This window comes from Mchenga conophoros, linkage group LG19, assembly GCF_057382185.1.
Source record: "Mchenga conophoros isolate Kocher_MC1m ecotype Shallow Benthic linkage group LG19, M_conophoros_male_GT1.1, whole genome shotgun sequence".
Taxonomy (NCBI): domain Eukaryota; kingdom Metazoa; phylum Chordata; class Actinopteri; order Cichliformes; family Cichlidae; genus Mchenga; species Mchenga conophoros.
The window spans coordinates 5,630,976-5,638,883 of record NC_140544.1 but is presented as its reverse complement, the minus strand read 5'-3'; the positions used below and the strand labels follow the sequence as shown (position 1 = coordinate 5,638,883).

The 7,908-nt window shown below is 43.6% G+C and overlaps 1 pseudogene; it reads left to right on the top strand.

The window, feature by feature from the left end:
* The first annotated feature begins 269 nt into the window (after positions 1–269).
* On the top strand, positions 270–6,820 carry LOC146551534 (uncharacterized; annotated as a pseudogene).
* The last annotated feature ends 1,088 nt before the right edge of the window (positions 6,821–7,908 follow it).

Sequence of the window (7,908 nt, the reverse complement as noted above, 5' to 3'; positions counted from 1 at the left end):
TTTGAATTAGTACAAATATAACACTTTTAAATATCTTATCATCAGTAAATATCAATTTTAATATGACATTCGCTCTAACTGATTTTAACTGTTAACTCACACCTTGTTCCCACATAATACTTGTCCTTAGTTTAGTTCTGTATTATATGAGATGTAAGAACGCAGTCTAAAGAGAGCAAAACCTTTTATAATTGTGTGTGCCACAGGATCTTAGACAGACGCAGTTTTCCATTCTTCTGAGCGACCCCCTCAACCCGTCTGTCTTTAAAATGGACCTCAGGGACCCAAACAATTATATTTTGGAAACAGTGCAGTGGGAAGAAGCGCCTTCCACTCCTGAAGTTGGCATTCTGGGGCAAACATCCTACCCTTTGCCTCTCCCTCCTTTCCCCACTGGGACACCTGCTCCCCCTCAGCCAGCATCAGATCCTCAGACTGGAGGATTCTTTAGCAACATCCTCCCAGAACCAGCTCCTCCTGTGTATCAGCAGCTGGTTCCACTCATGGTCTCAGCACCAGCTCACCTCTACAGTCAGCCAGGGACAGATAGCCAGGGACAGCTGAGACACCCAGAGGTAGTGACAGGACTCATTGAAGTTTTATTGATAAAGATGCTTAAAACTGTTGCATTCTTCAGTCCACATGAAAGAAAAAGTTTTATTTGACTCTAAAATGCTGAACAGTAAACTTAGTCGCTGCCAGTGAAACATAATTCCAAAGAATAACGCAGGAGATCAAAGTCCAGCTATGTATGAATGTAGTTTTATGCACATCTTCTCCTCCCACTGATCACTTCCTACACCGAGTGGATAGATCACAGCATTCAGCTTTTCTCATCATCGGTTGTGTGTTTTGTGTGTTTCAAGCGTAATGTGCTCGGGATTCCACAAAACATGATCCAGTACCTGCATCCTGCTGGAGAACTGTACGTAAAACACACAAACACACCAGTGAACACAGCTGCTGAACATCTGTATCTTCATAAGCTCTGTTATCTCGTATCCGTCTCTGCATCTGTGTAGGCACGGTGTTCCAGTCTGGGATTTTGTCCCTCCTGCTCCCCCATCCATCACCTCCACTCCAAAGTAAGTTTCTGTGGTGCTTTGTGTCAGTGATCTGCAGGAATCTGTCTGTCTTTCATCTGCAGATGTTTGTGCGAATTATTGTAATCAGCTTCCTTTAATGGTGCCTCCTTACATTCAGTTTCACAGCTTTACTCATGTTTTTAAACTACTTTGCTCACAGCTGTACACAATGCTAACATGTGCTCTGACTCTGTGTTTTATTCCTGTAGAAAAAGGAAATGTGAAGCCCAACAGGATGCGGACCGGCTGTACATAAAGAAGCCGCCAAACGCCTTCATGATTTACCTGAAGGAGCAGAGGCCAAAGATGACGGCGGAACTGAATATAACTGGCAGTGCAGCCGTAAATGCAGTTGTGGCAAAGAGGGTAAGTGTGTAATGCTGGGCTTACACTGTGTGATTTTTGGCCCATTTTGAGCCGATTTTTGAGTCGTGCGACCGTTTTGGCGATCGGCCCGATTTTGGCCTTCATCGTGCGTCGTGCATCGTGTAGTATACGTGGGGTAACGAGGAGCAATTGACACCTCACGACCAGCTCACCACAGCTTCACACACTGCGCATGCGCAAACACATAAACGTCGGCGAAAAGACGGAGTAGCATGGCAGCGCAGCGTATTGTATGGACACAAGCGATGGAGGCACAACTGGTTGAACTTTGGCAAGCTCATCCGAGCCTTTTTGATGTGGCTTCAAAAAATTACCATGACCGCAACAAACGTGACAGGAGTTGGGTGGACATTGCTGCCCAATTGCAGCTTCCTGGTAATTTTTTGTCATTAGCAATTTAGCAAAGTTGATGGTGGTAGTGGTGTTTGTGACTGAGTGAAAGAGAGGGAGAGAAAGAGACAGATGTAAAACCCTATAAATCGACTATCAGAAATATTTTTTTTTATAATTAATTTCCAAGTAAAAACTCTCTCAAACTGCAGTTTTAACTTTAGTATGAGGAGAGCTTTGAATCTGAACTATTTAAATAAAAAGTACATGTTAATGTAAATTTTTCAGTGAATGAGGTGAAAACCCGGGTTGCATCACTTCGGACGCAGTATGGCAAACTGCTAAAACCGAAACCTAGTGGCAGTGGCCAGAAACCACCAACTCCCAAACAGACCTGGATCTTAAAACATATGGACTTCTTGAAGGCACATGTTGTCCATAGACAGACTGAGTCCACTCTGAGAGTAAGTTCATAACCAAGTAGTTTAAAAGCATACACAGATACACACACCTTTTGACGAGATATTTGTGGTGAATGATGTCAAAGGTAATTCTCAGTTGAAATGTTTTTAGTAAAATAAATGCCACAAAGTATACAGTGTAAAATTAGTGTCTGATGTAACTAATACTGTTTAGATCTTTATCACTTTCCCTTTGTCTGCTTTTGGTACGGTTTCCTACAGCTTGGAACAGAGTCAGAGGACATAGGCGCAACAGAGGAGGGAGATGAGGATCGGTCCACTATGGGAATTGAAGCAGATGTCCTTATGTCTTCAAACACCACTAGCCCAGTTTCAGTGAGCCAGGAAGAGGAAAACACCTCAAACAGTCCACCAATCTCAGAGTCCACAGGTCGGCTTGTTAAAAGGCCTAGAGTGCAAAAACATGCACCAAAATCAACAGAGCACAGCATTGAGATGACCAAACTTTCCCTGCTTCAGCAGGTCCAGCAAACGCTATCAGCATCTAATGCAGATTCTGAGGAGCTGTTTGGCCAACAAGTAGCCTCAGAGTTGAGAAACATAAAGGACAGAGCTCTACAGCTGCGACTCAAGAGAAACATCATGAACATGATTTATGACACGCAGGAGGCTGAGCAGGGAGGCCACCATTCTCAATTTGCAGGTTCGCAGGTTAGGCCACCTTGGTATCCCACCCAACCTCATCAGGTCCAGCCCCCCCCCCCCCCCCCAGACTGCCAGGCCCCATCAACCCAGCCAATGTCCTTTCTGAAAATGCTCAACTCTGAGTAACTTAAATAATACATTTCAAACAGTTATATCTAAGAATATTTTCGAGTTTACTAGTTCCTGCTGTAAACACAGTCCATTGAAATTACAGCTTCATTCAAATGTTTTAAATGTTCCAACAGTTAATTGAAATTGTACATTAGAATTTTCTTGGTGACACTATTACTATGTGTCTTTCGTACCTCAATTTTGTGGAGTGTTGCAGAACTATTTGCACAATTTGATGGAAGATATTTTTGTATTTATGTAATAAAGCAAACCATTTTTGCAATTTCCCAGAGGTAGATTTATTGTTGTCAGTATTTACAAAGGGATTTTTTTTTTTATTTAGTAAATTTTGGAAAGTAAACAAGGCAATTTAAACAAAAAAACAAACAAAAAAACCCTTCTGTCTTCCTACACCATGTCTTCTTGCCATGAAACACTCCCTGCAGGTGAGACAAAGTACTCGCAAAGGACATCTCGTTGTTTCTTTGCTTCCACTGAGGGGTTCCGTGCAAGGCCCATTGAAACTGACTGAAGCTCTCCCTCCCTTCTCCATGCTCCTTCAACCAGCTGGTGGTTGGCGTCCTCAGAATCCACATAGCCAGGTGGTACATAGGCGTCAGATCTGTGGTCCCGGAGATAGTTGTGCAGACAAAGACACGCAAAGGTAATGGTGACAACCTTGTCTGGGTCCAGGCAAATTGTTGTTCTGAACACTCTGAAGCGATTCGCCAAAATTCCGAAAGCGTTCTCCACAACGCGACGTGCTCTGGACAGACGGTAGTTGTATATTCTCTGATCAGTGTTAAGGTTTCGAAATGGATATGGTTTCATGAGATCTGGTCGGAGGGGATAAGCATCATCTCCAATTAGCATGTGTGGCATCATAGCATCAGTGCCTGGCAGGGTATCAGCAGGGGGAAAGTTCAGTGTGCCTGTGTCCATTGCTTCTTTCAGGTCTGAATGGGCAAACACTCCTGCATCAGAGACCCTACCTTGTGTCCCTGCGCTTGCATACACAAACTTGTAATTGGCATCAACAACAACCATAAGAATGATGGAAAACCTGGACTTGTAGTTAAAATACATGCTGCCACTCTTGGGAGGGGGTTGGATGAAGATGTGTTTACCATCTATAGCTCCCAGGCAGTGTGGAAATTGACACTTGTTTGCAAAGTCTCTGGCAATGGCCTTCCACTCAGACTCGGTTGATGGTGTCTGTGAAAGACAAGTAGAAAGTGATACAGCAAAAAGAATCTCTGGTGAATTCATGATTTCCTTTCTTAACCATACATTCAAGTCACTGTCACACTATGAGTTCACTTTACTTTTTTATATACACATGTAACAAAGACTGAACAAATACATTTTGTGACTCAGAATTGTTTTTGGTGAAAACTTGCTGTATAAACTGATAGGACGTTTTTGACAATGTGCAAGTCAATCTTTCAATAGTGTGAGCATGGGTAATGTATTTTCTGTCAAAATTACCTTCAAGTAATCTTCATGCAGTGCACAGGTAAGAGCTGTGCATGTTTCCATGACAATCGTGCTCAGTGTGGTGCTTCCAATCCTATACTGGAAACTTAATGAGTTGAAGGTTTCACCTGTCAAATAGAACAAAGTGTCTTAAATAATGTCAGGTGGATAGTGGACATGGATGCAGCTTCGTAGAGTGACAGATTTTAGGTGACAGATGTAGAATATAATGCAGTAGTAGCAGCTTATGTAGTATGAATTTTCATGTTCACACACTTGCCTGTTGCCAAAAATCGTAGGGTAACTGAAAGCCTTTCCCTGGGGCTGATGGCCTTCCTGAGGTGTGTATCCTTCTTGATGATAACAGGACTAACCCTCTCCAGTAGATAGTTAAAGTCCTCTACAGACATTCTGAGAAGGTCCTGAAAACCCCTCATATCATCTACCTGTTTACACAGAACAAAGTCAAAGTCAAGAACACACACAAGAACAAAGCGACATAATAGTGGTTGAATGTTATTGATAATTAAAGAGTCGGACTGATATTTAACCAATGTTGTATAAAGCAGAAAGATGTCCCAAAAATCACTTTGGTAGATGTTCAAGTCATTCACTAGAATGCTACTCAAGTAAAATGTAAAAGTACTGTAGTTAATGGCCAGTAATCCAATTAAATAAAATACTAATAGGCTAAAATTAAATGTTGCCTACTGAAAGTAGAAGCATCAGATGTCTTCAAACATTTACCCATCATCATGCAGATAAAGTCCTGTAGGTAAGTGCAATTTAGCTGTTGCTGCTTACCTCCAGTTCTCGTTGTAGAATTGACAGACCGTACTGCCCACGTTTTCCAAGCCATTTCCTTGTCCATACACGCAGTCGCTTTTTATTTTTAGATCTTTCTGCACACAGAATGGCACACATTGCTAAGGCAGCGCGTTTCTCTTTGGTGAGCATTTTCAAATTTCTCGGATGACAATCTCCCCAGTTCCGGATTCTTCTTCTTCTTATTGTTTATTGGCGGTTGACTTCCGGGTTCTTCTTCCGGAAACAACAACACAACGTGTTGTGCATGTACGCACAGTGTGAGCACTCAGGTCGCATCAGAGCATCGGGTCGTATAGTGTGAGACCCTGCATCGTGACCTATGAACTTCTAACCCCTGCGAGTCAATCGTACAGTTTGAGCAGGAGCTGAATCGCGCGACTGAAAAAAATCGCAGTGTAAGCCCAGCATAACTCTGCATATATTTATGCATCTGTTAATGCTTTATGCTCATGTTTATGCATGTGTGCCAGCTGTCCTGTAGTAACAGTGTAGCTGAGTATTTATCTATGCTGACAGTGGGTTCTCATGATTGTCTGTCTTCAGTGGAGGTCTCTCTCTCAAAAGAACAACAAGCTAAATATTTTGATCAGGCTGAAAGCGAGAGATGCCGTCACGCCACAGAACATCCAGACTGGTCCACCAAAGAAAACTACGTATGTCCAAAGTGCTAACATGCAGTTCATACATGAACCTAAACAGGAAGATCAACAGGCCAAGAGGCTTTGTGTGACGCCAGCTCAGACACAGCCATCTTCTTCCTATTCAGTTGCGAAGGAGCCTCTTGAACAGCCACAGAGACAGCCAGCTGTTACCAACCTTCCTGATCAGCAGTCAGCGTGTGTGCAGCTGCAGAACACACAGACAACAGTTGATGCACCTGTGTGTCAAGTAAATCCGGTCCTCCCAGCTTCTCGTGTGGATTTCTCCCCATCTGCATCACTGGCCTCCTCTGCTGCACCCGTCCAGCTCCAGGCCACTTTTGTCAGTGACACTGATGAAGCACTGCTGTCAGTGGTGGAACAGCTTGACCCCCTCCTCACTTCTGAGCAGTCTCAGCAGCCCTCCTCTCCACTCACTGGTCATCACCTAAATCAGACCAACCCTGCTTCTCCTGTATATACTTCTCTATCCACACCATTTACCTCTTCTGCCACATTCTTTCAACACCAAAAAGAGCCTATTGGTTTCGCTGACATTCAGGAAGACATGTGGTCACTCCTTAACCACCTCCCTGCCGCTCCACAGCCGGATACATTCTCCTTTCCTAACATTCCTACTCTGATTAGCCCTGCTTCTCTGGAGAATTCCTCTCCATCCAAATTGCTGGCCTCCCCTGTTGCGCCCACTGAATGCCAGTCAACGCCTCCCTTCTTCAGCCAAACTGTAAAAAGTATGATGTCGCTACTCAACGACCTCCAACCTGGGCCCTTTGCACAGCCTCTACAGCCCTCCTCTCCTCAAGCAGACTGGTTCTGACCATAATCAGATCAGTCCTGCACCCCCCAAACCACGGCTACCTTCTGTAATAAAGTCTTAGCTCACTGCAGTCTTTCCTCTCTTTCAGAACTGCTTGCCAGAAATCTCTCCATGTGTGTGTGTTTGTGTGTGTGTGCACGCGTGTACAGATAATCCTTGTTTTGGTGTGTAAATAAAGCTTGATCAAAAAGTAAGTCAGCTCTTGAGTCTGCTTTTGGATCAGCCTCTCGTATAAACCCTCTGGGTTTGTGATGATATCACTCATATAAACCCTTTAAATAAGGCTGCCATTCCCTGGTGGTATGTGGTCTCACACACTGAGGCAACGAGAGACCTTTGGTACTTTATGCTTGGGAAATGGCCTCCAAAATCCAGTGGCAGTGTATCTGTTTATGTAAAGCTTTATACATGGCTGTCAGCAAAGCAGACGAACAGTCTATCAGATAAATGCACATCCTGAATCTGGTTAATGAAGCAGCACATCACAGGACACAGAGACTTCACAGGGCTGCTGCATTCCATTTGTAAACGGGCACTGGAAAGAGAAAACACACCTACACTTGCCATTCATAGGCACACAGCTCTTGTAAATTAAGCCCTCACACTTTTGATCATTGCCACCATAGCTGCAAGCAAACCTTTAGCTGAGCTGACCTCTCAAGAGGCAAAAAGCACTATGCTGCTAAAAAAAAAAAGGAAAAATAGATATTTGCAAAATTCTGCCTAAATATGTATTTTACCTGGTTAATGCGTGCGGCGGGGCGTCGTCTGCAGCGCCGCTACAGGGGAGGCGGACGCACCTGAGCGGCACCCGCAATCACACCTCGCTGCCATTACGTCTGCGCTATCTGTGCTGTTGGTGGTGTATGTCGGGTAGTGATGGGATTTCCGGCTCTTTTAAGAGAACCGGCTCTTTCAGTTCGGCTCACTAAAAAGAGCCAGCTCTTTTGGCTCCGAACCGGCTCTTCAGGTTGTTTTGTTGCTTTAATTTATTTATTATTAACAATAATATAAAATTATGCACAAAAGGAATTACTAATGTAAAAAAAAAAAAAAAGTGGTTTTATTTATACATGTTTATATATAAA